Source organism: Pinus tabuliformis, chromosome 8, assembly GCF_031772625.1.
Source record: "Pinus tabuliformis cultivar Carrire ecotype Pingquan chromosome 8, CPIR1, whole genome shotgun sequence".
Taxonomy (NCBI): Eukaryota; Viridiplantae; Streptophyta; class Pinopsida; order Pinales; family Pinaceae; genus Pinus; species Pinus tabuliformis.
Window position 1 is genome coordinate 428,747,570 of NC_142294.1, and position 21,755 is coordinate 428,769,324.

Below are 21,755 nucleotides of genomic sequence, written 5' to 3' on the forward strand. Positions count from 1 at the left end.
AAAGGATGAGTCAGCTTGAGGCTGGCATGAAGCTGACTAGTGTCCTCTCCCACTTCAGTTATTCTTCAGTTCTTGAGTCCACTTGGAGGTTCTTGCTTCCACTTGGAGATCTAGACCCTCTTACTCATCACTAGGCGAATTCCCTGATCTAAGTGTCATTTTGGAAGCTTCCTGGGCATTGACACCTTGAGGAATGACTGTGCCACTTGGCCAATCTCGCCCAGCGTAGGTAGCCTTCATCAAAGTTGACATTCAGCGCAGGTACAGAGTGGAGCAGTTGACATTCAACGCAGATGCTCAGTGGAGCAGTTGACATGATCAAGAATTAGCTTGTTTTTGAGTGTTTTCAGGTGGAGAACTGATATTTAGTGCTATGGTTTGCTGACCTTGTTCCTCTAGGGGTAGGAACAACATGTTTAGGGACTTTGGATCCCTCAGATTATTGACATTTCATGCTTCATGCTGTAAGGCACAAAAATGTCTATAACACTATCTTCGAAAGGTCCTTTACTTTTCTTTCCTGCATTTTGGTGTCCAGTCCTAATCACCTGGAGTGGAAAAACCTGAAAGTGGCTTGATTGATTGTATGTTTAGGGACATTTCAGTGAGTGCTCTTTGCTCCTATATTTCCATAGCTTTATAATTTTTTGAGTCTTTACAATTTCTCTTAATAATTAAAAGTGGCTTATCGACTAGTTTTTAGGTTGAGGAGGCTTTGTGGGCTCTCACATATGAGTGCCGAGCCTTATTCTAGAAGGTTTAGGAGCAATTCTGCTGGTGATTTTCAATTAGTTGCAGCGAATGCATCAGAGATCGATCCTCCAATTCAGGCTATAGTTTCACAGGGTGGACCTAATGTAATTCATGATTTGGATAGGGATAATCCTGTCCTTTCTAAGGTTCTCTTCCAGTTGGAATATGAAGTTGACATTGAAGAGATTTCTGAGTCCCCTATGACTCCTTCTTCACCTCTTCCTCTGAATTATCTAGACATTCTATTATACGTTGGGACACCGACCCACAAACTGACAATCCCTAGTTTTTATCATCCCTTTCCTTCAATGGCCAATGTTAGGAGCATGAATCTGACTATGAGTGCTACTAGCGAGAATACTCATCTTTCAGTTGAAGGAGGATGTACTATTTCTATATCTACTATCACTCCTAGTACTACAATAATTGGTTGTACCTCCATTCCATCTTGGAGTGGGGGAGCCCAATCTTTTTCTTCCCACACTAGTTCCTTCCCCTTTGGGATTCCTTCTAGTGCAATTCCACTGGTTCCTCTAACCATCCCATCAGCTACTTCCAAAACTATGACTTCTATGGCTAGTGGTTCAACCTCTTTTTAGGGTTTTCATTTTGGAAGTGGTCATATACCTCATTATAATCCTTCTTTAGGATCTCTTCCTTTCTCTGCTCAATGTCAAAGTTATAATCCTTTTCAAGGATGCACTAACCCTAATTTTAGTGGTTTGGGAATTGAGAATCAGTTTTCTTTTGGTCAACAAGGGTGCATGCCTTACTCCTTCGTAAGTTCCTTTCATGGTTATTCTCCCTTTGCGAATGCATGGAACTCTTACCAAGGGCTCTCCTCTCCTTTTAATCCTTCACTTGGGGGAAATATTCCTGGTTATGGTAACCTTTCAGCAGGAGGTGGTCAAACTCTGAATTTTTCTGGACAACAAGGTTTTCCTTGCGGTTTAGTGTCTCCTGCGAACAATCCTCAACAACCTAGTGCCTTTACAAATCCAGGATATTCCTTTCAAAATCTTGGGAATCCTATTTATGGTGGGTGGAATTCCTAAGCTCCTTCGTGTTTACAATTTTTGGCAACCCTAAATTTTCCATATCTCTCAAAATTGACGAATGATCTGATCCGATATAATTTAGCTTGGCCTATGTTTCCCACCAAACTTCCATCGAATATTCTAGAATTTGAGGGAAAGTATGGGGAGGATTCGACTGACCATATAACAACATTCTATTTATGGTGTTCATCTAACTCCCTAATTGACGATTCAATTAGGTTGAGATTGTTCCAACGCACCTTAACTGGAATGCTACTAAGTGGTATATAAAGCTTAGTGGGGGTAACTTTTCTTTATTTGGTGAATTGGATACTATGTTTTTGAACCATTTTCAGTTTCCCATTTGATATGATGTTATAACTAAGCTATTGGCTAGTTTCCAACAAGATAAGGAAACTCACATTTTTGACCATATTCAAGAATGGCGAAGAAGGAAGAGGCTCATCAAAGCCTATATTCCTAATGAATTCCTTCTCGAATGGTTTTTAAAATCTCTACAGCCATAAATTTCTAAGGATGTATCACTCTCTGGAGTATTCACCAAAGAACAGGCTATCTTTAGAGCCCAACAGTTAGAACTTATCTATTCTCAATCTGGGATTCTTGAAAAGATTTTGCCTAATTCTCCTTGATCCAAGATCAATATAGCCAAACTAAAGCCAGGTCCCCATACCGACAGAATAGTCGGATGGATCGATAACAGCATTACTAACCTGTTAAGTCAATTTCAGTAGTTGAATTTACAAATTTCTTCTTCTATTTAGGCATCTCCGTCAGTGCCTATGCCTTCTCAACCTTCAGCTATTAACGTTGTCCAATCTTCTAACCCCAAAGGAAATCAACAATCTAATGGCAAGAAGAAATATAAGTATGGGAAGGGCAATGTAAACAAACCCAGTAATAATATTGGGGAGGGTAAAAAGAAGTCCAAAAAGAAAGTTAAGTTTCCTTGCAAATTTTTCAATGGAGACCATTTAACTCATATTTTCCCTAAGATTCAGGATGCTCAGTTCTTGTTAGCGCAATGGGGTTCTTCTAGCTCTTAGGCTATTATGACTAACCCTTTTCCCCAAGGGTAACAATTTTTTTTGTCACAGATGCTAATACTGGAGACCCCATAGGGTGCAACAAGGAAGGGGAAAATCCATCAAATGTATACATGATGAGTTTTCATGTTGATGATGCTACAAGATCACATGATTATGGTGAACAAGAATCCTCTAAGGCTAAGGATGTTCCTGATGTTCTAGAGCCCCTCCATATTGACAGTCTTGTAGTTGAGCCTCTAACTCAGATGTTGAAAGGCTTTGAAAAATGTTCGATGATTAAACCTAATGCCAAGGATGCCCAGAACTATTCCATTGTTGAAGATCTAGTTCAAAGTCCTTGTGCAATGTCTGCGTTAGAGGTACTCAGTCATGTCCATCACAAAGGAGTGCGATGCACACTGTGATCGGGGTAATCAATCTGAAAAACTCTCATATTGTTACATTTGACATGTCAAATATTAGAATAGATTACCTCAACACATGGCTCTCTAGATTAAATCTACATATGGAAAGATCAATATCTTTTGAACTGTAGATGATGAGGGTGCCTCCACATGTGTCATGTCGATTGCATGTTAGAAAGCTATTGGAACTACTCAAGTTGTACCTTCACCTACTCTCTTGACTGCATTTGATGGTCATTCTCATAGGCCACATAGGCCACATGGAAGTATTCCATCCTTTCCCATCTGTGTTGGGGGCAAGGTGCTTAATATCGAGGTAGAAATAGTCGATGAAAATTTGGATTATAATCTTCTATTGGGACGAAATTGGATTTATGAAATGAATGCCATTGTATCATCATTATTTCATATCCTATATTTTCCCCATGAAGGGAGAATTATTACTGTTGATCAGATGGAGTATTCTCAAAAAGAATCCAATGCATCCTCTGATTCTTCCATTCCCATGTTGAAGAATTCAAAGCATCCTATTGAGAATTTAGGAGTCGGAATGTCTTCCTCGTTGATGGGTACTTTTGATCTTCCTTCTCCTATTGCTCGAATAAATTCCATTTTGTCATCCAAGGTCCCTTCTCGAAGAGAGTTCTTCAAAACTCATTATTTTTCAGATCCTTAGCCCTTACCCACTTCTACAACCATATTTGAAGATGGGCAAGTGGGTGGAATGGAATATCCCATGTCTACAACTGAAATTTCTTATCAATTTATAGTTAATACTACAAATTCCGATCCTAATACTCTTTCATCAAAGGATTTGTATGGAGATGTGGCTTCAACTTGGACTCTTGACTCTACTTCTTCTATGGACTGCCTTGATACTATTTTACCATCTGAGGAAGCACTCCTAGAAGAAATGATGGGTATAGATAGACCGTGGGATGATTTGCATCATTGGTCATATTTTCTCCTTGAATTACGTGAAGTAGAATCAAGTTTGTATAGTCCTTCATCAACTGGTGATGTTCACACAATTTTAAACCCTTTGGCTCTAACACAAATTTTTGCCAAAGGTAACATATCTATCAATTTGGAAACTGTTCCGGTGAACATCTCTAGGAATCCCAATGTAATTGAGAATGTTTTCATCGGAGCTAAATGATCCCTTGAAGAAATTCAAATTTATAATGATTTTTTTAAAGAGTTATGTGATGTGTTTGCTTGGTCCTATGAGGAAATGTCTGGAATTGATCCATCAATTGTCCAACATGAGATCGAGACTTATACGAATGTGAAGCCTATAGGGTAAAAGCTTCGATCGGTAAACCTTAGCAAAGCGGTAGATATCAAAGCTGAGGTTGAGAAACTACTGAAGACGGGTTTCATATACACCGTTTAGTTGACTGAGTGGGTCTCAAATCTAGTCCCAGCTGATTAAAAACAAGGAATGATCCGTGTGTGCATAGGCTTTAGGGATTTAAATAAGGCTTGTCCTAAAGATAATTTCCCCACACCATTTATTGATCAGATTATCGATGAATGTGTGGGAAATGAGATTTTCTCCTTCATGGACAGTTTCTCGGGTTAAAATAAAATTACTATTCATCCTAAATATTAGCATAAGACAACTTTTATCTGTCCCTGGGGTACCTTTACATACAAAAAGATGCCTTTTGGCATGAAAATTGTTGGAGCTACTTTTCAATGGGCCATGTCCTATGGTTTCCACGATATAAAACATATCATCGAAGTTTATTTAGATGACCTAGTTGCTCATTCTTGAAAGAGAATTGATCATCGTCATCATCTTCGATTTTTTTTTTAGCGATGTCGTTATTATAAAATCTAGTTGAATTCAAATAAATGCGTTTTCACTGTCACATCCAGTCACTTATTGGGATTCATAGTATCTACATATGGGATTCGCGTAGATATTTTCAAGGTTGAGGCAATACTTCAATTGCCTCCCCTATCTACCAGCCATCAACTTCAAAGTCTGTAAGGAAAAGCCAATTTCTTGAGGAGATTTATCATCAATTACACTGAGATTACAAGGGGATTTATGAGATTGTTGAAGAAAGGAGTTCCATTTCTATGGCATGATTTCGCTCAATGCTCGTTTGATGCTTTGAAAAAATCATTGACCTCTGCTCCTTTACTGAGTCCACCCAATTATGGCAGGGGTTTCCTCTTATATCTTGATGTGGCAGAATCAACCATCGGTACAGTTCTAGTTCAGGAAGACGATGCTCTCTATGAGCACGTGATTTATTATCTGAGCCAAGGCTTGGTAGGTCCTAAATTACGATACTCTCCAGTAGAGAAATTAGCTTTGGTAGCTATTCATGCTCTCCAACGACTTCAACACTATATTTTTCTTAGAAATTGGTTTGTCTTAGCAGTTGTCAACCCATTTCAGTTTGTTCTCAATAAGCAAGTGATTGGGGGAAAACATAATAGAATGATTGTTATTTTACAAGAATTCAATCTTGATTTCTTGTCAGCCAAATTTAAGAAATATTCAGTGTTTTCAGAATTAGTCTTTGAGATGCCTTGTGAAGAAGAAATGGTTTATGAGGAATCATTCCCTGATGAAAATCTTTTCCTTATTTCTTCACAAGATCCTTGGTATGGAGATATATTAATATATCTTCAGACTTCAAAGTTTCCTCTCACTTTTTCAGAGGATGAGCGAAGAAAATCACATCACTTAGCCAAAAGTTACATCATTATCGGTGACACTTTATATCATCGTGGGGTTTATTCAATCCTTAGATGTTGCTTAACCTTAGAAGAATTTGAGTTAGTGTTGAATGATTGCCATAGTGGAGCTTGTGGTGGTAATCTATCTCGGCCTGTTACAACCCAAAAAATCTTGTGTGCAAGGTATTTTTGGCCTTCAATTTTCAAATATTGTGTTGAAACAATCAAAAAATTCCATCCTTGTTAGGTTTATACTCGGAAAATGTGCACTCATTCATCTCTGTTCTATCCTGCTATCACTTTTGGTCCATTCACAAAGTGGGGCATTGATTTTACAACTTGTAACCCACCTTTTACAAAGGGTCATAAGTATATTATTGTAGTAGTGGACTACTTTACTAAGTAGGGCAAAGTTATGCCCACTCTTGTGAATGATGGTCAAACAACAACCCTGTTTCTATTCAACCAAGTCATTTCTCGTTTTGGTATTCCAAAAGAGATTGTCATTGACCATGGCAGTCATTTCCAAAACAAGATGATGTTTGAATTCACACTGAAGGTGGGTTTCTAGAAGGAGCATTCATCTCCTTACTATCCTCAGGTCAATGGTCAGATGGAAGCCACGAATAAATCCCTAAATGTTATCTTGCAAAGGGAAATTAATAAAGCTTGATCCAATTGGCATATTATGTTATATCTTACACTTTGGGCATGCTGGATGTCGGTTAAGACTGCTATGGGTTTCACTTCTTTTCAACTAGTTTATGGTTTGGAATCGATCTTCCCTATGGAATGTGAAATTCCTTCTCTTAACTTAGTTGTAGAACTTCTTCCAGACACTTCCAGTGTTAAAGAATTCCTCATTTATTTGGAACATCTTGATGAGAGGCATCGATATGTAGCCACAATTAATGAAGCTCATAAAAAGAGAGTGAAGGTCCAATATGATAAGGCTATGCATCGTAGGGTTTTCTCTGAAGGTGACCTTGTGTTGGTCTATGACCAAGACAAAGACACCTTGGGGGAAGGTAAGTTTAAAACCATGTGGTATGTTCCTTTTATCTTTAAAAATGTCTTGAAAAAAGTAGCTTACGAATTGGTTGATTTTGATGGAAACGAACCGGCGGAGCCCAGAAATGGGCTCTATCTTAAGAAGTATTGTGCCTAGGCTTATGCCTAGAATTTTCTTTCTTCTAGATATTACATATATTTGTGGATATCTATCTATAGGTTTCATAGTGATATCGATATTGTTGATCTTCTTTGGCAGGTATCGATGGATGATCTGGTATATTTAGGGTTCATTGATGGTGTTAGTCGACATACCCATAATTTAGCTTCTGCCACTTGGGTGATTTACTATCCATATGGTTAGTTGTTGGTTTCAAGAGGCATATGTATCGGCCCTGCTTCAAACAATGTTTCTGAATACACTGTTGTTGTCAATTTACTATCTCAAGAAATATCTCTTGGTATTGATTTGTTAGTTGTATGCTTGGACTCGCAACTGGTGGTGTCTCACTTAAATAAAATCTATCATGTGAGAGATCCTTATTTATATCGCCAATTTCTGAGAGTGCGTTTTTTACAAAAATCATTTAATTTTATCACATTTATTCATATTCCACAATCAGAAAATTCACTTGTGGATTCCATAGCTAATCAAGCATTAGATTGGATTAGTAATCATTCATCACATTAAAATAAAAAATAATAAAATATCATCACATCATGAAACTGTCTATATATAGATAGAATTTTTATGTTCAAAATATTATACAAAATCGGGACAAATTGTCCTACAAAATTAGGGCTTAAGCCCAATCATTTCTATCAAAAATATCTGGACATCTCTAATTTATATCTATGGGTATAGCCCTAGATGTGCATCTCGGAAGAAGACGATGGAAGTAGCCACCCATTGGAAGAGCCGCACCCAATCTCATGGTACTCCTACCACATGTCTCTACATAGCCTCTGGTAGATCCTCTATTGCTGCCATAGGTACCTGGTGAGTCAATCTCTCCAAGTTCCTCTGTACGGTATGGAGAACTCTCTTAGTCTCAACTATTGTTGTTGGGTCCCTATAATACTAGTGATTACCCCATTACTATTGTAGTTATACCCCTTATTTATATTGTTGTGCCCCTATTACCCCCATATTGTTATTTCTGTGCCCCATAGAATCCCTCTATTGTTATTTTTGTGGCTTTATATTATTATTGTTAGGTCGGCTGGATTATATTGTGACTCCTTAGACTCCTATATATAGAAAGGAGGTTTTGTCATTTGTATCATCCAAGAATTGTTCATTTATGTAATGTAAAGGAGGTTTCCCCCTCGAAGAGGCTGAATTCTAAGGCGTTGATCTTTCTTTTCTATCTTTTCTTGAGCTGGTTTCATAACATTTGGTATCAGAGCTTTGGATTCTAGGGTTTCGCTGCTCCAAACAGGTCATCGTGGCATTTTCGCTATAACTTTTTTTCTGTGACGTTTCAGAAGTCGCAAAAAAAACCCATTTGAGAAGAAATTGCGCTGAACCTTGGGTCCAAATTTCAGAGCTTTTCGCACGATATTTGCGGAGATATGATCTGAGGAAGTTGGTCTTTTTGCAGACTCCTGAATTACATTCAAAACAGGTGACCTGGGGAAAATCGTCATAACTTTCTCTCTGGGGATCAGATTGAAATTTCGTAAGAAGGTACAGAAAGAGGACGGACTGTAGTTTCTTGTATATGTTTTCAGACCAAAGGTCGAAAAGTGACTCGTGGCACTTCATACAAGTTCGCTCTACTGAAAGTCTATAATCAAGTCACTTGGGAGATTTGCATAACTCTTTCTTGGAGAATCCAATTTGGATCAGACTTGTGGCATTGGAAAGAGGACACAGAGAGCTACTACAGGTCACAATTTCAGAACTAGATGATTTGAAAGTACAGAGATACATCAGAGGCAATATCAAGCTCCTACAAAGTGAAAAAAGGTGTGTAGATTTTTTTTAATTTTTGCTTAAGCTTGGTTTGAAAATTTATTTTGAAGGAATTCAAAGGGCATAGTAGAGCATTATTATCGGTAACTGATGCCCCGAGGAAAGAAAATGCAAACACCTAGTAAGGAACCTGAAAGCTCTAGCATGACTCATGAAGAAGAGGAAGAAATGCTACATGATATATCAAAATTACAAGAACAAGTGCAACAAATGTCCCTTGCACAAAAAGGAACAGAATCTAAGATGGATGGTTTAAAGAAAGATGTAGAAGCTAAGATGGATGGTTTAAAGAAAGGTGTAGAAGCTAATATGGATGTTTAAAGAAAGGCGTAGAAGCTAAGATGGATGGCATGGAAGCTAAGGTGAATGGCATGGATGCTAAAATTGATGATGGATGATAAGATGGAAGAATTGAAGATAAATATGAATAAGTTGCTACAAGAAATGGTCACTAATGGTGAAAGAGTAGTAAAGGAAACTCATGATGAGAACAAAAGAAATGTTAATCATGATTCCATAGACTCTAATGTTGGATCGAAGACTCACCATGTTCCAAAAATCGATATGAGGAAGTTTGATGGCAAGGATCCCGCCACATGGATATTACAGATGGAGCAATTCTTCGATCTCAATAATGTGCAAAACACACAAAAGGTACGTATGGCAACTTTATATTTGGAACCAAATCAGTTTGTATGGTATCAATGGCTTTGTTCTCGTAAACAATTTATCACTTGGGCAATTTTTACGGAAGAATTGATAGCACATTATGAGGATACAAAAAGCAACACTTTTTTTAGCCAATTGATAAGTCTCAAACAAAAGGGTTCAATAATGGAGCACATTGAGGAGTTCCAAAAATTGAACATAAGGGTAAAAGATATTCCAGAGGAGCATAGGATTGATGTGTTCATAGGGTCTTTAAAGGATAATATCCAACATGATGTGCGCCTTTGGGAACCTGATTCATTAGAGAAGGCATTCAGGTTAGCAAGAAAAATGGAAAGCAAAATTATGGCAACTAGGAAGCATACCATTCACAACTATAAAGACGGAAGTGTTGTTGCCCATAGTCTTCCACAACCTACAAGGTTGACACCACAACAATTGGAAGAAAAAAGAGCAAAAGGGCTTTGTTACAATTGTGATAGCAAATACACAAAAGGTCATAAGTGTGCTGAGAAGAAATTATTCTACATAGATTGTGAAGAGGAAGAAGAAAAGGAGCAAGAAAGGTCAAAAGAAGAGGATATATTCCAGGAACAAAGCCTAGATGAAGAACAAATAAATCCGACCATATCTTGTAATGCATTGGCGGGAATTACCACTCCTCAAACCATCAAGATAGAAGGACAAATCAAGAAGAAAAAGGTAATAGTGTTGATTGATTCAGGAAGCACCCACAATTTTATTCATTGTAGGGTAGCAAAAGAATTGAATTGCTTCCTATATCCAGCACCAGAGTGTCAAGTGATGATTGCAAATGGAGGAACAATAAATTGTTCTGGAAAGTGCCATAATATCAAGCTATCCATGGGAGAATATGTATTGACTAGCCCAATGCTTTCCATTCCAATGGGAGGTGCTGATGTTGTACTAGGAGTCCAATGGCTACAATCCTTGGGTACAATAGCTTTTAATTTTCAAGAACTTTTCATGAAATTTTCTGTGGAAGGAAAGGAAGTTGAATTAAGGGGTATTGCAGGGAAACCAGGAAAGATAATCAGCTCTAATGGCATGACAAAGCTTCTAAAAAAGGAGCAAAGAGGTGTAATTGCACAATTATGTTCGCTAGATGTTTCCACATTGGAATCATCTATTTCTCCAGATCTCCAAAAAGTCCTGGACAATCATTCCAAGGTATTTGAGACTCCCAAAGGTCTCCCACCTATGCGTGATCATGATCATGCTATTCATCTGATTCCAGGAAGTGTTCCTCCAAACATCAGGCCGTACAGATATCCCTATGTCCAAAAAAGTGAAATTGAACGTATGGTTGCAGAAATGCTAGAGGCTGGTATAATTCAACCGAGTCAAAGTTCTTTCTCAGCTCCAGTAGTATTGGTGCACAAGAAGGATGGATCATGGCGCATGTGTCCAGATTATAGGGAGCTCAACAAGCTCACTATTAAAGATAAGTTCCCCATTCCTGTCATTGATGAATTACTGGATGAATTGCATGGATCAATTTACTTCACCAAGTTGGATCTTCGTTCGGGATATCATCAAATCAGAATGAAGATTGAAGACATTCCGAAAACGGCATTTAGAACTCATGAGGGTCATTATGAATTTTTGGTCATGCCTTTTGGCCTTACCAATGCACCTTCAACATTTCAAGGTTTGATGAATTCAATTTTCAAACCATTCCTTAGAAAATTTGTGTTAGTATTTTTTGATGATATACTAATCTACAGCAAGTCTTGGAAGGATCATGTTGAACATGTTGACAAGGTGCTACAACTATTGGAGGAGAAACAATTATATGCAAAAAGATCCAAATGTTTCTTTGGAGTCCAGGAGGTGGAATATTTGGGTCATATTGTATCTCATGAAGGAGTTAAGGTAGACCCTAGCAAAATTAAAGCCATTAAGGAATGGAAAATCCCCACATCCATAAAGCATCTGCGAGGATTTCTTGGGTTGACAGGGTATTATCGCAAGTTTGTTAAGAATTATGGGAGAATAGCAGCACCTCTAACAACATTATTGAAGAAAGATTCATTTTCATGGACTCCGGAAGCAACAAAGGCCTTTGAACATCTTAAAGAGGCAATGTGCCAAGCACCGGTCTTAGCTACACCGGACTTCACAAAAACCTTTATTGTGGAATGTGATGCTTCAGGAAATGGAATTGGTGCTGTTCTAATGCAAGATGAAAGACCCATTGCTTTTGAAAGTCGTCCAATCAAGGGAAAGTTTTTAAGCAAAGCTATTTATGAGAAGGAAATGTTGGCAATACTCCATGCACTTAAGAAATGGCGACCCTACCTAATGGGAAGACACTTCAAGGTAAAAACGGATCATGATAGCCTTAAATACTTTTTAGAACAAAGATTATCCTCTGAAGAGCAACAAAAGTGGGTCACAAAGATGTTGGGTTATGACTTTGAAATCATCTACAAAAAAGGGAAGCAAAATGTGGTGGCAGATGCACTCTCAAGAAAGGATGAGGATGTGGAAGCATTGTTGTGTGCCATTTCTATTATCCAACCAGATTGGATAAACGAAGCAAGGGAGGAATGGAAGAATGACGAAGAAGTGTGGGCACTTATTCGAAAGCTACAACAAGATTCCAGTACTTCTGATACATTTAGCTGGCAAAATGATTCGTTATGGTACAAAGATCGCTTATACCTCTGTAAGAATTCCCAGCTAAAACAAAAGATTCTTATGGAATTGCACACTTCTCCCTTAGGAGGGCACTCAGGATTTTTAAAAACTTACCACAGGGTTAAGAAGGAATTTTTTTGGGATGGCCTTAAATCAGATATTCAAAAGTTTGTGGCGGAATGTTTGGTTTGCCAACAAAATAAAGTTGAAACAATTAAGACACCGGGTCTATTACAACCTTTATCCATTCCAAGCCAACGTTGGGAGGAGGTTTCAATGGATTTTATCACAGGTTTACCCAAGTCTGAGGGAAAGAGTGTCATCATGGTGGTAGTTGACAGACTTACCAAGTATGCACACTTTTGTGCATTATCACATCCATTTAAAGCCAGTACAGTTTCTACTGCATTTATGGAAACAGTTCAAAAGCTACATGGAAACCCAAAGATTATTGTAAGTGACAGAGATCCCATTTTCACTGGAAATTTTTGGACAGAATTATTTTCTTGTCTTGGTACTCAGTTAGCTCATAGCTCATCTTATCATCCTCAATCTGATGGGCAAACTGAGATAGTAAACAAATGTTTGGAAGGATATCTTCGTTGCTTTGTATCTGATAAACAGACACAATGGGTCAAATGGTTGCCTCTGGCTGAATGGTGGTATAACACTTCCTTCCATACAGCAACAAAAATGACCCCATTTATGGCACTTTATGGGTATCAACCACCATCCATCACATCATATTTAAGAGAAAATTCTAAGGTTCAGGCAGTGGAACATCACATCGAACATCAACAACAAGTCCTCCAACTCTTAAAGGATAACCTCGTGTTGGCACAAAATAGAATGAAACAACAGGCAGATCAACATCGCAGTGAAAGAAGTTTTGATGTAGGTGATTGGGTATTCCTACGGCTACAACCATATAAGCAAATGTCCCTAAAGCAAGCTAAGAAGGATAATAAATTATCACCAAAGTATTATGGTCCGTACAAGGTGTTGCAAAAGATTGGTACTATGGCATACAAATTGGAGCTTCCTGCAGCTTCTCGATTGCACCCAGTTTTCCATGTTTCATGTTTAAAGAAGGTTATAGGCGACAAGCTCCCAGTTCAAACAATATTGCCAGAACTTGACGAGGAAGGAAAAATTATATTGGAACCGGAAGCAGTCACAGAAACAAGAACTCGACAGCTACGAAATCGATCAATTTCAGAGTATCTTATCAAGTGGAAGAACTTATCCGCTGAAGATTCCACATGGGAGGATGAGAATTTTATGCAGAAGTATCCAGAACTACTCAAGCGTTGAGGACAACACTTTTTTGAAGGAGAGGGGCATGTTGGGTCCCTATAATACTAGTGATTACCCCATTACTATTGTAGTTATACCCCTTATTTATATTGTTGTGCCCCTATTACCCCCATATTGTTATTTCTGTGCCCCATAGAATCCCTCTATTGTTATTTTTGTGGCTTTATATTATTATTGTTAGGTCGGCTGGATTATATTGTGACTCCTTAGACTCCTATATATAGAAAGGAGGTTTTGTCATTTGTATCATCCAAGAATTTTTCATTTATGTAATGTAAAGGAGGTTGCCCCCTCGAAGAGGCTGAATTCTAAGGCATTGATCTTTCTTTTCTATCTTTTCTTGAGCTGGTTTCATAACAATTGTACTCTCCACATCTCTTCCACGACACCTATGCCTGGGTAGACCCTCAGGTCTTACCGCTCCCACATCTGTATCATGACCAAAAAAATTTCTAAGAATTTTTGTCTCATCAAAATAATTTCAATTCATAATTTTGAAATCCAAAAAATATCAAATAACATTAAAAACTTAAAAATAATCTTACCCATGGCACCCCATGAAGCATCAGGTGGAAGCACTAGATCTAGATCCGCTCTGAAATCCATGCCTACATAGGGGTAGTCCTTGATGGCAATGAATTTTTGTTTCCACCAAAGGAAAAACTCATCATCAAAGGTTGTTCTAAGTACCTCACCACCCCCTAGTCTCTTCATCAAGTCAGCCCATCTACCTATTTGTGGATCTCTCAGGCTGCTAATGGTGGAAATTACTTTGGGTCAAAGTCCTAGTAGCCTCTCAAAGAATAAAGTCAAAAGGATAGTACCATACCCAAAATGTTTGGTATTACTCTTCTTAATAGAAGTGAGTTGTTTTTTTCAGATTGATTAGGAGGGTTGTGCACCAATCAAAAACTATGGTGAGGCAATCTACTACCAAACTCATTGTCACACGTGAATCTTGGTGTAATGAGGTTGACCCTGCTACCCTCACAATGGTAAAAAGGAGAATTCTAAGGGGTAGACTCTCCACATTCTTTATTGGGATCTGTGTCCCTACCTTCTCATTGTTTACAGGGTAGTAAATGTGAATGTAATCATCCACGCTAAGGCTTCCTTGGGCCTTTCCTTGAAAATTGATTGGTTCTCGTATTTGGGAAAGTCTAGTAATGAAGTAGATGTCTTCTATTTCAATGCATAGGGGCATTTGATCAATCATAAATCATTTTCTTTTGGTCCCAATAATGGACAAGCATTTCTAGAAACCTTGTGTTGGTTTTCACATTTGGCATTTTGAAAAATTTCAATAATCCACATCCTCTCAGTGCATCCAGTGCCAATGGATCATTCATCACTTCATTATCTACTGCATTGTTCTCTCCTTCCTTCCGTGTAATAGTCATCCTACAATTCAAGAATTTTTATCCATTAACATTCATGATTTAAAATTTTTCATTGTGCACACACGGGTTTACTTCATACACAATCGCATATAGGGCTTACTATTATGTGACTTCGATATTTCCAACACGTGTATGCGTAAATTTAAAATCTAAAAATAAAATTCCTATGGTAAAATTGTTGAAAAAACACTTGAAATCTATAAAACTTCATTGAGAAATCAAATTACGGGATTACACGGAAGTTTAGTAATTGTTCTGGCTAGAAATTGGGTGGATTGTGGTTTTCGTTTTTAGCTCCAGAGCTCTTGCACTCAATTGTTTAAAACACAAATGAGGCTTGGTGAGTCAAAAGGTCTATTTATAACTTGTAATTTCAAAAACTTTTAAAAACCCACTTTTGCAAAGTTTATGTTTTATTTTTAATTTTATAAACTTTGTGACCTTTTGGCTTTGAGTGCTGGGATAGGTTGTCTTTCAGGTTAAATTGAAGACTTTGAGACTTTTTCTACCACTTTGATTCCATGATCGCTGACCCATCATGGTAGGTATCATTTTCTTCACTGGCATATAGGTTAGGGAAGATCACTTTTTCCGTTGCATTATGCATTCTAGCCTCCATACTGTGATATGTTTCCATAGGGTTGACCCCATTGTGTTATGATTCTTAAACCATTTTCACTCGCTGACTTATAAAATCATGACATGATGGTAGAGCCTTCCTTTACATGGGCTTCCTAGTTATATCCTCGCTAACATATGTTTCCCATGTTGCAAAGATTGAGTAGGCTCAGGAGTCCTCTTTAGTCCTGCCATGACTTTTGCAATGAAGCTTCATTCTCCTTCTTCTTTGCTATCTTTCTGGCTTTATACCCTAGAGGCTCCCACATGTTGAGTTGTACTGTTGCATTGCATGTTGACTATTTTTACCTTTTGGCCTTAAGCCGGCTTCACTTGGACTCATGTATAAGCCACTTTTTGACCATGTCTTTCTACAAAATCAACCTTGCAATCACTTAGCCTTTGTAACTTGACACCTTATACCCGTGGAAAGAACTTTCCTTTGAGTGTCACTGACCAGTTTTGTCACCTTCCATTGAGCATAGGAATTTTCCCCTCCGAGGAACTAGTGCATATGTATTTGGAAACTCGTTCTTTCCACTATACCATAGGCATTCTTTTATTCCTTTTTAGGCTTTTTAAATATGAAAAAGACAAAAAAATTATATATTCCAAAAAAGAGCGGGAACGAGACTTTACTTCCATAGTTGATGGTAGGAAGAGTCAGTTGTGTCGCCCTTGAACAAAGCACTCAAAGCAAGTCTTTACTCCATTGGGATGATCTTTAGTTTGACTTAGGAGAGCCATAACCTTGTCATTGAGTCAGTACCACTCTGGTTGGTTATATCTTCCAATCACATGGACAATTTATTTATGCCTCCTACATGACAAACTTATTCAAAGTTATCATATGCTGACATACATTCACATTTGAGTCGTGCTTTTGTTCAAGGGAATTAAACTTAAGTTGACCTTTATGTGATGTCTCTTGACTCATTTTCAGTCAGCCATACCCATTCTGTCAGAGTTATGTTCACTATCATATCAACTACTTGGTCCTTTTCTCGTGTTGGTTAAGAAGGTCTCCATTGACTTCTTGTTGGCAGGTTTTCTCTTATCGACTTCGACAAATTGCTTTGAGAATAGGCCTAGAGCCGCACCCTAGCCCTATTTCCATCATTGATAGGTGACCTTATGCTCAACATCGACTTGTATCATGGGTATTTGACTAAGTGGTTTCCCTTGTGTTTGACATCAGCTTACATTATCACACATTGGGATTTGTGTAGAACCTTGGTTTCCATTTGACCCTATTGGTGGATTCCTCACCTCTATGTCAACTTTCATTATTAGTTGGTTCAAATATTTTTTGTCGTGCACTAGCAACATATTTTGTGTGCCGAAAACGTGCTTCGGTATGGTCACTTCATCTTTCTTCGTCTAATTCCTTCAAAAATTTTGGCGTGCTGGTTACACTCACACTAGATTGATGTGGGATGCCTTAATTCCTTCCTTCCAGTAGATATTTTCCCATCGAATCCAACTCATTGCTCTCGGAATAATATCTAGAGTCCTTTTTCAGTACCTTAAGGTTTGCAGTCATTAGTGGCAGACTACTTTTCTATTGATTGTGAGAATATATCAATGTATCTTGATTGATATATTCTCTCAAGTGTTCGACTTCAAATCATTTATTCACACTTGATAGATTGTATTGGGGTACCTTGACTTTCATCATCATTATTAGTGAGTTGTCTCGCATTTGTTAACGGTATACATCAATGATCGGTAATCAAACGATTTCTCAAATGGTCAACTTCAACTCATTTTTTCCCATAGTGTACAAATGTACTATGGCAGCTGGTGAAGACCTTAGTTTGCATCAAAAAAAAAAATTCACTTTTCAATTCCTCCAGTTTGCTGCCAGTGACACCATTCACCTTATATGTTACAGCTCATCGCAAAAACATCCTATATGTTGGCACCTGAGCTACATGCAGTACCATTATTCTACTTTTTGACTTGGTACTTTTGAGGATCAATTATGTGACATCAGTGATTAGATATCTACTTCAACATCATTGATCAGTTATTTTATATGTGATATTGTGACATGGCCTTGATGTGTACTTTTGTGGCTATGATAAGATGATCCACTATGTATTTCTTAGTTTCCTTTGTACTTGTATACATATTGGATCTTCTCTACACTTGATATGAAAATTTGCTTTACTATCTCTGAGCATGGGTATGCCAACCTCAGACATGAGCTTTGTTTTTATCTCTTCCATTGGTTTGCCAGACTGGAATCTAGTGATCTCCTCCCAAGTCCTTGCATGATTCTTTCTATACACTTAATACATTTTGGCCACCATGTACCCCTTCTAGCCTCATATATTAGGGGGCATCTATTATAGCATCATTTATCACCCTTATATACTTGATGCTCTGATTCATGGCCTTGGGCAACCCTTTCCCTTCAAACTTGGTCCATTTATTAAAAACATTATTTTAAATTCCATATGCAACCCTGCCCTTCAAAAAGTGCGTGCACACGTGGGTCCAGCTATACCCAACCTGCATATATGATTTAAAATATGAAAAAAATATAAAATCCCTATTTTATGGGCATGGTTTATGGGTTACACCAGAAGCCTACCTATAGGAGCCCATGGCCTAACTATATCCCAACTGCAAAAAAAAAAGGGGGTGATACAAATACACCTCATGGGAAGGCCTAAAGGGAGGAGAAAGATAGGATATTGATATTATATCCAATTAGTCCCTAATCATGTCTGATTTATCCCTGTGCCTCCTACACTCCCAGCTATGGGAAACCCTTGTTCCTCATAGAGATGTCCATCTCCCTTATATGGCATCTACGTGTATACTTTTGGAAGAGGATTGTTGATGCTTAGGCTGGATGGATCTGGAGGAAGGTTTATCTTGGAGCCGTTGATGAATTACGTTTTGAAGCATTGGAGAAAGCAAATGGTTTGGACCCTATGGGAACATCCTCAAATGTAGGACCTTTGGGTACTCTCTTCATCCTACTTTAGTAGTTTAAGCATTAGGACTTCTAGTTTTCTTACTTCTTGTTGGTGTATTCCAATTCATCTGTTGGGGTGATCAACCCATACCCTAGGGTGTATTATTCTTGTAACAATAGTAGTTGAAGCAAATGAAGTGAAGAAACATGGTGATGCGTGGACGATTATGTTAGTTGAAGAAAATGAAGTGAAAAACATGGTGATGTATGGAGCTAAAGAAACCACATTGCATGGGCATCCTATCATATGGTTTCAACACTTTAAGGTCAAATAATTGTGAGGCTTTTGGAAGACATTATTGTGGGATGGTAGCCCTTTTATGTGGACTTTTAAAGAGATACAAGGCTAATATAAGGCCCCTACAAAGGAAAAATTCTTGATGGAGTACCTATAATCCCTCGCTAAAGGTGGGGGTAGGGTTTTAGAAAGTGGTCAAAGTGCTTAGAACCCTCATTGAAGGTGGAGACATGGTTTGAGGAGTTCTAATTATTATTCATGGTTAGAACACCCATGTCCGTGCTCCTCAATTCAAACACATCCTGAACAAATTTGTAGTAGAGAACAAACGGTTTGTTCTATAGTTAGATCCTAATTTTTTGGTCAGGTTTGAATTGCAAAATATAATTTGGAATTAAAAAAGTGCCAAAATCCCATTAAACTCTATCTTTTGAGAATAATTGAAATTTATATTGGAATAGTCGGATTATATAGATAGTGAACTCAGTTAAAATTGTAATTGTTTGGTTGAACTATAATGTTATGTTGTATTATTGATTATGGATACTAAAGGATATATTTTGTACTATAGTTTTTTATCTTGTGAATTGAAAGAAAATTGTTGAATAAAACCTAGTTGTGCAAGAAATCCTAGGGAAAAATTACCCTAATCTATTACATGTGAAACCATAAGCCAATCTTGAAGAGGATTGTTTGTTTTAGGGTATTTTTGAGCAAGTATGATTCAAATATGGTGAGTGGATAGAATTCATACATGGTTGTAGACATTTTTACCCAACAAAATTTTTTGAAGAATGAAGAAACCACATTACCATTTTAACACTTTGTTGTTCAATCTTTCATTGTGGGCCTAGTAGATCAATTGTCTCCTTTGACATGGCCCTAACATATTAATGTCTACTCTGATGTCACCCTAGCAGATCCATGTCTCGGCACTCAAACCACACTTAATATAATGAAATTGAAGCCAATGGTTTTGGTTCTCAAGAATAGAGATGCCATCCCATTGAGTGAAACGATATAAGCACCTACCAACTAGTAGAAGAGAAATTAGAAGAGCCAGTAGAAGGGACAATAAATGAATCAATTGAAAAGAACAATTAGAATAGATAGATTTAGAAGCCTCAATTATTCTTCGTTGGTTGAAAGGTCACCGCAAAAAGACAATGCCCTACATTCCTTGACAAAGCATTTATTGATTGAGCCATTGAATGATTGTGTTTATTGTTGGTGGAAGGGTCACCAAAGAAAGATACTTCCCTAAATTCCCTCATTAATCATTGAACAATTAATCCACTGAGCAATTGAGTGAGGGTTTGAATGAAGCCCTACCCTACACATTCCCTCACAAATGAAAGTAGGGAAATATGAGCACCTACATCATAGCTATGCCCCACTTGTATTTCTAGTACCCCTTTATTTTTATGCACTATCTGCTACTCATTTCAACATGTCCCACCTCCATTGTTTTCGGAATATGTTTCCTAACCCACTTTTCATATTTGAAGCATGGGTTGGGGCTAGATCCTGAAGTTGGAGCGTCTTAATGGACCATAGTGTCATACACCATTTTGTCACTATTAGGAAAATGACCGAAAATATGGATCTCTCATTATTTGATGAACCACATGTTTAGAAATTATTATGTACAAGCATTGTCACTCCTATCTACATTGAAATGTGTGACACCCTTTCTACATGCATAAAAATAAAAAATGAAATCTAGAAGCTTTGTCGAGGAATATTATCCCAACAACATGGACTCAAGCCCCTACCTATTTAGGCCTCATCCCAAGATTTATGGATCTAATCCTGCACATTATGGAACCTATTCCCCCATTTTTTGTGGATATCATCCAATTTAAAATCGATCTTCAACCTCCTCTCCTCTCCTATAAATAAAATGCAGATTAAAGGAGAAGGGGTTGACCTTTTGAGTACTTAGTTTATGCCCTTATGCTATCAAATTTAAATTAAAGGATTATCTGGAAAGGAAGGGTTGAGATCTTTGAGTGGAGGCTTATGAAATTAATATCTGGGTTGTAATCCCTCCCTCTTATTTGTTAATACAATATATACTTTTTTTTCTCACATCATTTACTTATTATTTGAATTCATTATATCAAAGCTCCTTGATCTTATGATTAGTATTTGTTTGAACTTATTCATTCATAATATGCTTTGATCCTTTTTTTTGTCTTTATCGTTGTAGGTTCTAGTCTTTTGAGATTGAAGTAGAGTAGGAAATCAAGCAAGAAAAGGATTGAAGTGAAGAACTATTTCGTTAAACAAGTTAGTCATGTTCAATCTTTACTAGAGAAATATATTATGCATTATCTTGTTTGTTCTAGATTTGATCATTGAGTCTATGGAGATCACACTTGTTCGCAAAAGGAATTTTTCCAATAATATGTAGATATCACTAAATCTCTTTTCGTAGTCACAAAACATAGGTTGGCACTGTGGTTCACAAAGCATGGTTTTGCGTTGGCATTGTTCGCATTGTTCACAAAACATGGGTTTGGCTTTGCACTATTCACTATTTTCTATATAGATCACAAAGTTTAATGTTCATTGTGTGAAATATTTGCAGCGAAATGGAAATGGATTCAATTTTCCCCTAGGGATCTATAACAATTTTTTTTTTTTTTTTTTCAGTAGCCAAGTTAATTTTCTTACTATTGGGATCATTATTCACTATTGGAAGGATTTCTTTATTGATGGATGGATGGATTCAATGGAAGGATTGAGTGAGGTTTTTTTAAATATATATTATCTATTATATATTATATTATATATCATGTAATATATAATATAATGTGTTATATATTACATATTATATAGCCTAGTGGAAGAGAAACATGTTGAACCCCTAGCCAAAAGGAAACACAATTGGAAGCCTACATT